Here is a 12,612-nt window from a genome sequence, read left to right on the forward strand (position 1 = left end):
GTAACGTCCCGCGAAATATTAATCACGTCGAACGGGATTTTTTTTCCCTCCCCCCCCCAAAAAAAAAAAAAAAAAAAAAAAAAAATGATCCATCACACATCTTTCCTTTTAACAATTCGCTACATCTCGGCTCACGCCCCCGCATATAAACGACACACTGCATCGATAACTGTACACGTATATATATATGGGTGTGAGAGTTTTTTTTTTTTTTTTTTTTTGCGACATATCCTCCTCCTCCGTTTCTATACGTCTCTGTTTGTCCCGATGCGCTGGGGGAACGATGAAAGCAAAGAGGACGACCACGCGGACTTTCGACTGCGAAATAAGCGAGGACCAACGTACACGCGATAATAATAATACTAGGCTGTCGCCGGAGAAATAAGAAGAGAGAAGACGAAGAGAGAAAGCATCAGCCCGTGGGGGGAGGGGGGGGGCTGCGCTACGTAGGGATGAGGAAGAGGGTGCAGGAGGGGCGCTTACCGAGAGCGGGGAGGACAGCAGCGGGGGTAGGGGCGCCGAAGAATATATATCGGGTGAAGGACCAGGACACGACCCGAGGAGGAGGAGGAGGAGGGGGGGCAGCTCCTCTCTCGCCGCTCGCGCGCGCCTACTTCTTTCGCATTTCGGCCACGGGCTTTTTTTCGCGTCAGCCGAGATAGCAGGGTGGGGCGACCGCCCCCCCTCCCCCACACACACGGCCACCCTCCCCTCTCACGGGACGTTTGGCTCTCTCCTTTCCTCCTACGGAGGTTCCTATGAATTTCGCGACACTCAATAAAAAGTGGTTCCACGAGGTTAACATTTCGGTAACCGTACCCCTCTCGCCCCATCGCCTGGTGGTGCTCAACTACTACTACTATGTGCTATGCATTACACGCACCCCCCTCTGTCCCGAGTGAGGCGCACACACGCGCGTCGTACTTATCATATACACGAGGAGGAGCGCGCACACAGAATGATTAGCATTGGCCAAAAGAGAGAAGCGGAGAGAGGGCGAGAGAGGAGCTGGTGCTGCTGCTACTACTACAATTACGACTACTACTGTAGTAAAATGTACGCGTAGAGGACGAGGGAGACGCAGGAAGGGGGGGGGGTCCGGGCGGAGAAAGAGTTCGGGCCGCCACCGCCGCCGAAAAAAGTGCACGCGGGGAGAGGCGCGAGCAGAGAGAGAGAGAGAAAGAAAGAAGGAGCCATCGGGGCACACACGGACGGACGGACGGGCGGCTGTGCGAAAGAAGCGCGCGCGAATCAAGTGGTGCGGCCAGTCAGCAGCAGCAGTCGCGTTCCCAATCACTCTACGACTAGGTACTCCCCGGTGGTGTCCGACTATCGGGTGGCCGTTGTCCCCTGGCTCGCGCTCACTCCCTATCCCGACACAAGTCCCGATCCACCCTCGGTAGATCCGCTCCGACATCACATCACCCGACCGACCCAACCCCCCCCCCTCGAGCAAACTACCCTCGTCGTCGTCCTATCCGAGCAAAGGCCCCGACCAACTTGAATTTCCACGCGCGCTTTTCCCCCGCTTTTCGCGACCGAGCACGTGCTACGACGCTCGCTAGCACATTTACCGCGACGTACACTCACACGCACGCTCGTCGCGCCTGGCCGATCTTTCTCTCAGCCGCGAGTTCAGTGTATTAATTTCGCCGCAGTTGGTGTTGAATAATACAGACACTTGGGACATTATCATCATCATCATCATCATCATCAGTATCATTGACGATTGTGCGTGCGTGCTACGAGAACAAGAAGAAGAAAAAAAGTGTGGAGAGGAGGAGGAGGAGGAGGGATCATTCACAAGACTGAGGAGAGAGAGAGAGAGAGGCCGAAATTGTCGAGAGGAAAGACTGCACGCAGAGCCCTTGGACGTACACGATTACATAAGTTTTTAAGTATATAGCCTGTGTACCTGGAGACGAGTTTTTAAGGCCGGGGGGGAGATGAGTGACGTTTAAAAGTTAAACAAAACAAAAAATAAAAGAGACTGTGCGACGTATAAAGCAAATAAATACATAAATTTGAGAGTGTGCGTCTGCCGATGGTGTGCAGGTGGTTGCTGTGATTACTGTAAGGGAATGATCGAAGAGATGGACGTATTATTAGACTCGGGGTCGAGGAAGCCGAGGCCGCGTGATACGCTCTATCGCGAGACAAATTGCAACGAGAATTGCCGTTTTTACTTGGTCTAATACAAACAAATACATTTTACGAGACATATAAGGGTGCAAAGGGAAAATAGAGGTGGGGAGCACGAGCGTGAGCGCGAAAAAAGTTTGTAAATGAGGAGAAGAAGGAGAACATCGGCTACGATATAACAGCACCAAAGGGAGGAAGAAGAAAAAGAGGAAGAAGATCACCGTTATAATATTATCGCACGCTTGTTACGACTCACTCGCTCACTCCTCGTCCCGTAAGTTGCTGTGCAAGGACGAGCACCACCTCCTGCAACGGAACACCACCCGTTACCACATCAGGACTTGCATTTTTGCTGTTTTTTTTTTTTTTTTTTTTCTATTTTTCACGCAAGAGCTGGAACCTGAACAAGGTACAGTATACGTATATTGTAATCATTATAATACGCTTAACACATATACCTACATTTATATATGCCTTATGTTAATATGTATATACACGGACGAGGTATGCATTGAGCAGCGACTCTCGTTTCCGCTCCCTTTTATTTATCATCGCACTTTATACATGGTTTGTTTTTTTCTTTTTTCATCCATTGCATATGTGTACAGACAGACATGCATCTGCAGCAGCCGGCACAGCTGCGTGCACCACGTAAACACATACACATATATACTTGCCCAGTCTCTCCGTTTTATTCGCCCTGCAGTCGCCACAGTACTTTCTCGTCAATCAAAGCGACTCACTGCATGCCCACTCGTACTTTTTGTCGCTCTCCATTTTTTTTTCTTTTTTCTTGTGCTTGCTATAACACTAGACGCTCTCATTGTCCCCGATGAAATTACGAGGGTGTTTTTTTTTTTCTTTTCATGAGAACGCGTGATTTTTCCTCCCTGTGTACGCCCGTCTAGCTATAAAATGATGTTGATGCGCGAAACAACACGTACACGCGAGCTGACCTTGAGCGAATCTTCCAGAGATAGAGAGAGGAAAGTTGGCAAATGGGCGACTTATTCGCTTGATAGATGAGCAATTTGCAATTTCGCGATTCGGATTTTTCAAAGATGCGATCGTATGAGTGAAAAAATGTGTCGCATCCGGTCGATCAAAACGAGAAAACAAGTCGAGGTCAGTGCATTAGAGCACATCACACGCATGTGATGATATACCTATGCTGTTGCGAAACTCGTCGGTGAAGACCTTCCTCGTTCCGTATTCACAGGCCCACTTTTCGCTTCTCGGACCTTATGCTTATTTGCGCGTACTATACAATTAGAAATTTTTTCTTACTATATCCCATGTAAAAAAAAGAGAGAGAAACTGTTTTCGTATCAGCACTATATGGTCCGAGGACCAATTGTTTGGAGACTAAGCCAGGGTTGCGAGATGCAAAAAAAAAAGAAACAGGAAGCAACGACAAGTGCAGGGAAAAAGCGAAAGTGCAATCTGCAGGCAGGTACCCGTATAGGGGTAAATGACCCAATTACTGCGCACTCGACGGTGACTGAAAATAAGAAAAACAGACTGAAAAATTTGGGTGCTTGGATATTGTAACACGTACGGACATTAATAACGTTCAGAATCATACTTTACATCATGACATTTATAATTGTTTAACTGAGTGACTCTAAACGAATCTAACCTACAAAACTTTGTAGTCGTGCGTAGTGCGCAGCAATTGGGTTTATAGGGCTTCAGCATGAAAACCTTATGGGAGATACCCACGCAGTAATTGGGGGTGCAGCGATTGGTGCTAATTTTATAACCGTGCGCAGTAATATACCAGCAAGTGAGATCAGCACTAAAACAATTACTTAAAAAAAAAAAAAAAAAGTTACTCAACAGAAAAATGTTTGTCGTTTTAATCGCACAAGATGCTGCAGATAAAGATTCAATTTACATTGAAAAACATTGAGAAATGAGAAATTTAATGCAATCAAAAATTTCAGTGCGCAGTAATTGGGTCATTTACCCCTAGTATGTGCAGACACGGGTAGGCAGGCATATTTATAATGCTTAGTAAGGAAAGTAAAGTGCAATCGCTATACGTATAACGTGCGCGCATACACACACACACACACACACATAAATATGTTGGTGCAGTGCTATAGTTCTCTCGAGCCGAGCTTGCTCACTCTCGCGCTCATTGAGGCATTTGCGACGAGGGAGGAGGAGGGGGTGTGGGCGGCCTAGACCCTGGTGGTATGTCTGAGCAGCGGCTAGACGAGCGCTAGACGAGACGAGAGAGTACACATACACACACAGGCGGCGTTAGAAAGGAAGGAGGCAGAGAGTGAGGGGGGGGGTGGGAGGGTACAACACGCACGCTCTCAGCTATTTCCCAGCTATATACATGTATACTTTACATATATGTATGTATGCATGTGCGAGAGTGTACACATGAAGCGCAAGCAAACACATAGTGGAGCGCCGAACTCGGCCAGCAGCACCAGCAGAGCCTCCTCTTTTATTTTTCTCCTCGTTCCTCCGGCTCTCTCTTTTTGCCTCCCCCCCTCGACCGCCCATCGGCTCATCCTCGCTCTGACGTAATCTCCCTCCTCGCAGACACGCCTGCACACGCAGACCGATCCTTTGTCACTTCTAGTATACACACGTATGTATACGTACATATAATAATACATACATGTATAATGTTATTTATCACCCTTCTTTTATTTTCTCATCTATATACACCCGTGCGATGTTATCTCCGTCGTATCTCGAACGCGCACATCATTGCGTGTATACCGATGCAACGAGAGTAATGTATAATAATATATATATATATATTCATATGTCCGTAAAACGCGTCGACTATTGTAGACTAGCGCGTGACCCTGATAAAAACTGGATCGGCCGCGCCAACTACTATAACTGCGCCTCGCCTGTTTACTCTATATGTGTGTATATACTTGCCGTATCTCCTTTCGCGTCGCAGTAGCCATTATAACGTACCGATCGCACTTGTCGAATTCGGCCATGCATTTACAAGTGGTTACAAGCATCCGTGAAATTAAATGATAAAAAGTACGTATAGAGAGTGTGAAGCAAGTGCAGACGCTGGCTGGAGGCGGAAAATCGGTATACCAATCGGCCGTTGTTTGCAAACAATCGCTCGGCAGCGGCAACGAAAAATATATTTGGCAGTCAAATGGCGCACCTCTTTCTTCATTGTGCGCCTGATAATGAGCTTTTTTTGGAACGCTGCGCCCGCTTCGGGTCAAGTATCGGCAACAAGAACTTCTATCCTCTACGCAGCAGCAACGGTGCAATAGAACGAAGGATCCAAGTCGAGGGAAAAATATTACTTTTGCACGGCGCATCGAAAACACCGCGAACCTATCTCTCGGCCGCGAAAGCGTAAAAATAGAGTTTTAACGTATAGTCTTATTTATTATTATTATTTTTTTTTTTTTTTACCCTCGGATATCGCGACTTTTTCTACTTTGTTGGAGGAGAAAGCGGAGGCGAGTTTATGGCGTCCTTGGGCGCCTCGCGAATCGTCATCGGAGAGTTGACGGATTGATGTTTTCTTTTCGCGGCGATGAAACAATGCAGTCCGGCTTCCCCGGAGTTGTTATTGGCCGGTCGCTGTGAAATATTTTTCGCCTCGATTTTTCTTTTTTTTTTCTTGCTTGACAAAACTATACAGCTCGCGACACCAAAGTTGAAAAAAATAGTCGAGAGAGACCGCCGTCACACACGTACGCGAGGAAGTTTGTTTATTTTCCGGGGAAAAATTTTTATTTCGAAAGCACCTCGCTCCGATTTCAAGTTCAAGTTAAAAATAAGGAAAACAAAAAAAGCTCTTTGGTCCCAATGAATACATATATAAGCCGGGCTCCCTCTTGGCTCTCTATTATCTATGCAAACCGCGGCTCGGCGCGTCCTTGTGGCTCTTTTTCCGCCAAACGTATTATCATTTTTTATATACGTATGCGTAACAATGAAAAAAAAAATATATATATATATATATGTATAAAACCGTCATCGCCTTTCCTATCCAGGAACAAATAGGTTTTGGCACATGCGGCCCCGCTACGATACAAAGTTAGCGTGTGCGCATATAAATATACACCTTTTAGTGGCCTTGAACGCGACTCCCATACTATACGCGTTACGGTTCCCGCAAAGTTTTCGCTCCTTAATATTTTTTTTGCACAAGCGAGTTACGTCACTCTACCTCCTCCTACACTCCTCGATCGAGCGCTGCGTAATTCGCCCATAAACTATTAGGTACACGCAGGAGGGTGGGGTGGGGGGGGGGGAATTTCGCCATACTCTTTTGGCAACGCGCGAGATCGTACCGGTTCGGTTCATCCGCGAATTTTCGATAGATCGATCGGCGCACGGCGGCGGAGGTAGGTATTTATAAAAGTATACGGGGCGGTGGGAAAGCGAAGGCATTTAAAAAGCTTCGGCGGCGAGAGCGAAGGTCAAGTGTACCACGATTTTGATGGAAGAGGAGGGAAGAGAGAGAGAGAGAAAAAAAAAACTCTCTGCAACGCGGGCGTTCTTTTTTTACGCATTAGAACGTATACGAGCAAAACCACACGCAACGAATCATACGAGTACATGTGTATACGTAGTGAACTCGTATCTCTAGCTACGCGTCTATTTTCGTCCTCGCTCGGATGTGCGAATTTTTCGACTATACGCGACGTACCCGTACACACACGCGAGTGCCATTTGCGAAAAAAATACGCTCTCGGCTATCCCTACTCCTATGATGTATATCATACTACTTCACCTTCCACCGTCTCTGTATAGGTACATTATACATACGCCTATTGTCCGACGTATGTATACATATATATACATCCATTCGCGTCTTTTACATAAGCGCTCGTGCGCTTTATTTCACTCACCGTCGACATACACTAACCATCTCCCCGGACGAATTCTTGGATCCCAAGGTGATTCTGTTTTTTTATTTTATTTTTTTGTTTTGCTGGACTAAGTACATTTACATCGTAATTGATATATATATATATGTATGAGTTTGTATTAATAATCGTGAGTATAGGTGTACCACACATAGCCGAGAGCTTCCGCTTGAATAATGTACGCACTTGGCGAGGGCTGAGCTTTGTCGTGCTAAAAATTCCAGGTTTTGATATTAAATTTGCAACTCTCGTGTCGGTGTATTATTCAACGAAGCGATCAGCAAAATGCAACTCGGCAGCACCGAAAATACACTTTCGTAATAATTTTATCGGCCCTGCAATTCCCCTCGCCGAAAGTGACCTCGACCAATACAACCTAACGTACACTTTATTTCGCTACTGATGGAAGCTGATCGGGTAAACTGTGTAGGTGTACTTGCTGAAAAAAAAAAAAAAAAAAAAGACTCGTCTTTGGAGGGAAGGGAATCCGTGGGTTATCCGTAATGAGGTTGGCGGCGACGCCGGCACGTTTAACTTTGAAATTTTCGGCTGAATATTTACACACGGGCTAGACCAGCTGCGCTGTTACACATAAGGCTAACTTAGACGCTAGTATATTTATATTATTATATTTGCAAAGTTTGATTAGATTATCCGCTTGGCAACTAGATTGCGGGAGAGATACACACGACCCATGTGTTTGTGTACGTAGATACCACGGGCGAGTCGACTCTCCAATTCACGTTACGTTGGCGTGGATCGTCTATTCTCGAATGAAAAAAAAAAATAATAATAATAATAATTTCGATCGCCCGCGTTATGCAACACGTTCTTCAAAAACTTTCGGTCGAGCGTGCCTGTGTATATGAGCGCGAGCGCTTTGGAATTTCGAGTGGCATTAACGCACACACGGGGACGGAGGGATGTGTGTATTGTTCGCGAAATAAACGAGCGCTGCTTTGTAATTGAGTTTTGCGAAAATTCGACCTGATGTACGCGGTAATTTTAAAACTCCCTCCCCCCACCAGTCGCTCATACTCTGGTGCCAGGCTCGTCAAAAATTGGCCATTTTATCGTGCGAATGAATTATGGGGGCCTAATTTGTATTTGCCGAAAATTCCGTACGCGGGACTTTTTTATCCATTTTTCTCGTATATACGGTCCACCGTACAGTGTCCGTCATAATTATACGCCCGTCACGCGGATCAGCTTGTCGATTATTTCATCCCACTTTTTTTTCCGAACATTTTAACGAAAAATTATACCGTCACCCCGCAGAGTTGATTTGTCACGCGGGTCTTGCTCGTGCAGTTTATGGCTCTGATCGAATGTACGATAGTTTGTAATTTTGCAAATCCCACCAACCGGCTTCACGATGAGATGTGAATTTTTTCGAGCCTTGTTCTTGGATGAAAAAAAAAAAAAAAAAAAAAAAGAGTTAAAAAAAAATCGAGCAATCACAGGCTGTGACCTTTTCATAATCAAACGACTTTCACGATAATCTCCGTTTAGTTGCGCTAGTGAAAGGCGTATTTTGAAAGAGTCGGCTTATCTGGGCCCTGAGACAAATTGTCGATAAAGAGCCGATCAAAATCAATTGCCCCTCTCTCGGGGTGCACTAGAGAGTGCCGGGCTTCGAAAAGTGCGAATCCGTGACCTTGCCTCTCGCCAAGTATGTATATATTTGTAGGGATAACAGCGGCAATCGCTGCTCGAGGTTGTTGCTGATATCATTTTGGATATACGTATACATTTTTTTCTTTTTCTTTCCCTTTCTCTCGTAATTGAGCATAAATATATTCATCATCTCCGATGCCGATTGCCTTGCGCAAGCGCGTATCCGCAGGTGCTCTTTTACGATGTCGGAAAATCAACGAAAAGACCGGAAAAGCAATGATGGGTACTCGGTTGCGCCAGGAGTGTACAATGAGATAGAGAGAAAGGTGCAAAGTAAAGGCGAGAACGGACGTGAGAGAATTCGTATATATATAGGTCCTGCGGTGCTGCGTGTATTGCACACCGAGGACGCGTATCGAATTCCTGCGGTGCTTTTTCCTTCGTCTTTTGTTTGGCCTCCCTCCCCGAAACCCTTACGTTATTGCGCATTGTATATCATACTCTCGCTTCTTTAAACTAAACTGATGGGCTTTTCCCACTGATTCGTCCTATACTTGTTTTTTCTCACTCGCTTAAGTATATGGTTTCTCTCCTCTCGATCGTCGAAATTTTATTAGCTCGCCTCGACTCCACTCGTATACACGTCACCCAAGCTCCGGTGGCTCGCGTCAAGTATACAAGGCACCATCCGATGATGATGTGGTCTACTGCAACGCTGACCTCGATACTTAAACACATTCATTCATATACACCGCTCAGCTGACACATGCCTAGGTATACACACACATGTCAGTCCCTTGCTCTCCCCTCGTTTCTTCGTGGACGTTTGATATATATATACATATATATACATATACATCAATGCAAATTCACCACTGGTTCTTTGTCTCCCTCTCTTTAGCCGCACACATGCACGTATATATTACACACTTTGCTTCGACTTTAATTCTCACTCTTTCGCCGATGATACACGCGTGTGTGTATAATTATACATGTCTTGCGTCCTGTGCACATCATATAATATACATATATAAATTAGCGAAACTTATTCTATGCTGCCCGAGGGAAAAAAAAAAAAAGAAAGTCCGAATGTCGTGACGAAATTTGCGAATCTATACGGCGCGGCAACAAAGAGAGCTCTATTGTCACACGTTGTATACATATACGTATGTATGAATTCTCGGGCAAGTATTTGTCGCGTAGTCCAAATTTGGGATTTTAAATAGAGCCGAGAGAGAGAGAGAATCGACGGGCGCACGTAGCTCATTTGAATGGCTTAGCCCGAGGCCTGGAGGACGTGTGCGTATATGTGTACAAAAAGTGGCGAAGGCCATCGCGTATATATATATGCGAGTGTGCGCGGGTAACGCGAGGAGAAGAGAAAGCAGAGATGAGATAGAGAGAAGCGTCTCGAAGGAGAACGGTGTGCGGAGAGGAGGGCAGGGAGATAGATGGTCGCTGGCAAATATTATTGCACACGAGTACTGTACCTATAAAAGAGAGAGAGAGAGAGAGAGGGAGGGAGAGAAAATAACAAGCCGATGAGCTGTACGGAAAGTCGGAGGAGGGCGCACATATATACTTATTATATTCGCGTGATGCAACGATAGCCAGGCATCAGAATTCTCCCCATGTGCGTTCCTCCCCGTCTGTATCGCCGTCTGCGCGGCAATTAAAAATACTTACTTACGGCGCTCTCCTCTCTTTCTCTGACCCATTTCTCTCTGCCTTGGTTCTCGCGCCTCGGAGGGCACGTGTATATATATACACCGGCTTGCATCTCTCAAGTCCTATCGAGTCACTCGAGAGACAGAGAGAGGGCTATTCTCGAGACTCTGTGTCCCTCCCTTCCTTAGCGTGTATTCATCATCGCGAGGAGCAGCGCAGCATATGCAGGGGGCACGCAGTGTGTAAGCTATATATTCCGATAATAATCCTCGCGCGGTACGTTGCCACTTTTAGCGTCGCGCTCGCCTGTGAAAATAATATTTTTAGGAACACCGCGAGTATATATACACGTATACATATTTATTTAAAAGCGGGATGCGCCAGGGACGTTTTACTTGGTCGATCCGCTAACTCGGTCAAACTCGCCCTACTGTTGTCACGTTTATTTTGCTCATCGTGTATATATTTACACTCTATATACGTGTGTACCTACGATATGCAGTCCCTTCAAGATTTCTGCTCGACCACTCCCACCCCATTGCTGTGCTTACTTGCACCTTATTACGCACGACCGGGAGCACAACTCACTCGAGAATATTACTTTCTACGTACAATATAGCGTGCAACTGTAGGACGGCCTTTGAAGACGTTATTCCCCACGCCTATACGTGTATACGTGACACTTGGTAATGTATAAGAATACGTGGGTATATGTATATTTTATGTGTCGTTTGGCCTTTGTCATGTTTCTCTCTTCAAACGACCGATCTGCGTCGCGTGTAAAAAGTCCGAAGAAGAAGAAATGACTTGGCCGACACATGGGAAATACCACCGAGAGTCTATCTGCATATTAACACGACATTAAACAAAGTGTGTGTACGTATATATATATATATATGTTATACATGTATACACGGGTCCACTAGCCGATGCATAGAATTTTCCAATAGTGCAAGAGAGGAGGAAAGTCTTGGTTCTCCCTGGGATTTCCCCAGTGCCGTGGCAAAAGCGATAAAAACCGCGCGTCTATTCACCAATAACGCGTGATGCCCCTTTTGTACCGGTTATTGTTATATTGTTAAGTGCGAAATTTTGTGCTCCTCATCAGTTTTGTTTTCCCCCTCGAAAGGAAAGAAAGCGCTCGGAAAACCAAAGGAGCCGATCCAAGCGCGCCGAGAGGGAGCCAGCGGTGGAAAAACTAGTAGTAGACTCGTAGCGATAGGCAGACACGGGCCGAGTGAAAGGCGCTCTCGGTCTTACCAATGAGACTTCGAACTACTGATCGTTCCAAACGACGCGCGGATGGTTTTCCGGCTGCAATAATTCGTCTTCCACCGAGGAAAAACCATCCATCGATAGAAAGAAGGGAGGCGCGAGTAACCGGAGCTCGCTGCTGGCTCGGGTAAAAAGCAGCCGGCCAAGGTTTTCGCCCGACCGACCGAGGAGAGGCTATTGCACTCGGTTAAAAAATAGAGTCCTGCCCCGTGCATGTATATATTATATACCCACACGCTCGGCCAACGTGCGTGTGTGTGTAACGCACGCACGACCAATAAGGTGAGGCTCCCTTTTTTTCTTTCTTTTCGTTTCGCGCTGCACACGCATATATATATATATATACTCGTCGCCGCCCGCGGAGGGGTCGACGACCCGCCGAATATTGCCGAAACGCAAGAAGCCAACGCTGCAGATAGAACCAGAGAACAACTCGGCTCGTTGCCGAGCAAATAAAGAGGAAGGACGGCCTGCGTGTGTGTATGGCTGAAAGAAGAAGAAGCAGAGTCGAGCAACTGCTTGCCTGCGCGCGTGTGTGTGTTGGTGCGACGCAGCTACGCAGCTTGCCTGCTGCTATACGTATATGTATATATTATATGCATCGCGCTCCGAAAAGAAGGAAGCGACACGTCGACAATGCCTCTACTTATTTTACTCTTTTTTTTTTTTCGTTCGCTCTCTCGGCGTTTAAACTCTCATTCTTCCTCGCTCCCTGTGTTGCTGCACCCCGATGCTCACACGTCCGCACGGGAGAAGGAATTTGCGCGCAGCTGCATAAAGACACCCCCTTCACGTAGACCGGCTACTTATCGTATGAACTTCCTCTTTTACGAAGTCGCGTGTACATCATTCGACACGTCACGTGATGGGCTCAGGTATATTTAATCAACAAAACTTTTTTTTTTTTTTTTTTTTTTTTTTTGTTGCAACGAGTATCGAGTAATCGTACTTGTGTATACTTTTACCGCAGCGACGAAAACTTTAATTTTTTCTTTTTGTTTGCAACTGCAATCGGTCATCGCCGTCG

The sequence above is a fragment of the Copidosoma floridanum genome, unplaced genomic scaffold (assembly GCF_036245765.1).
Source record: "Copidosoma floridanum isolate Cflo_tuat_1 unplaced genomic scaffold, Cflo_Japanese_pri ptg000030l, whole genome shotgun sequence".
Classification (NCBI taxonomy): Eukaryota; Metazoa; Arthropoda; class Insecta; order Hymenoptera; family Encyrtidae; genus Copidosoma; species Copidosoma floridanum.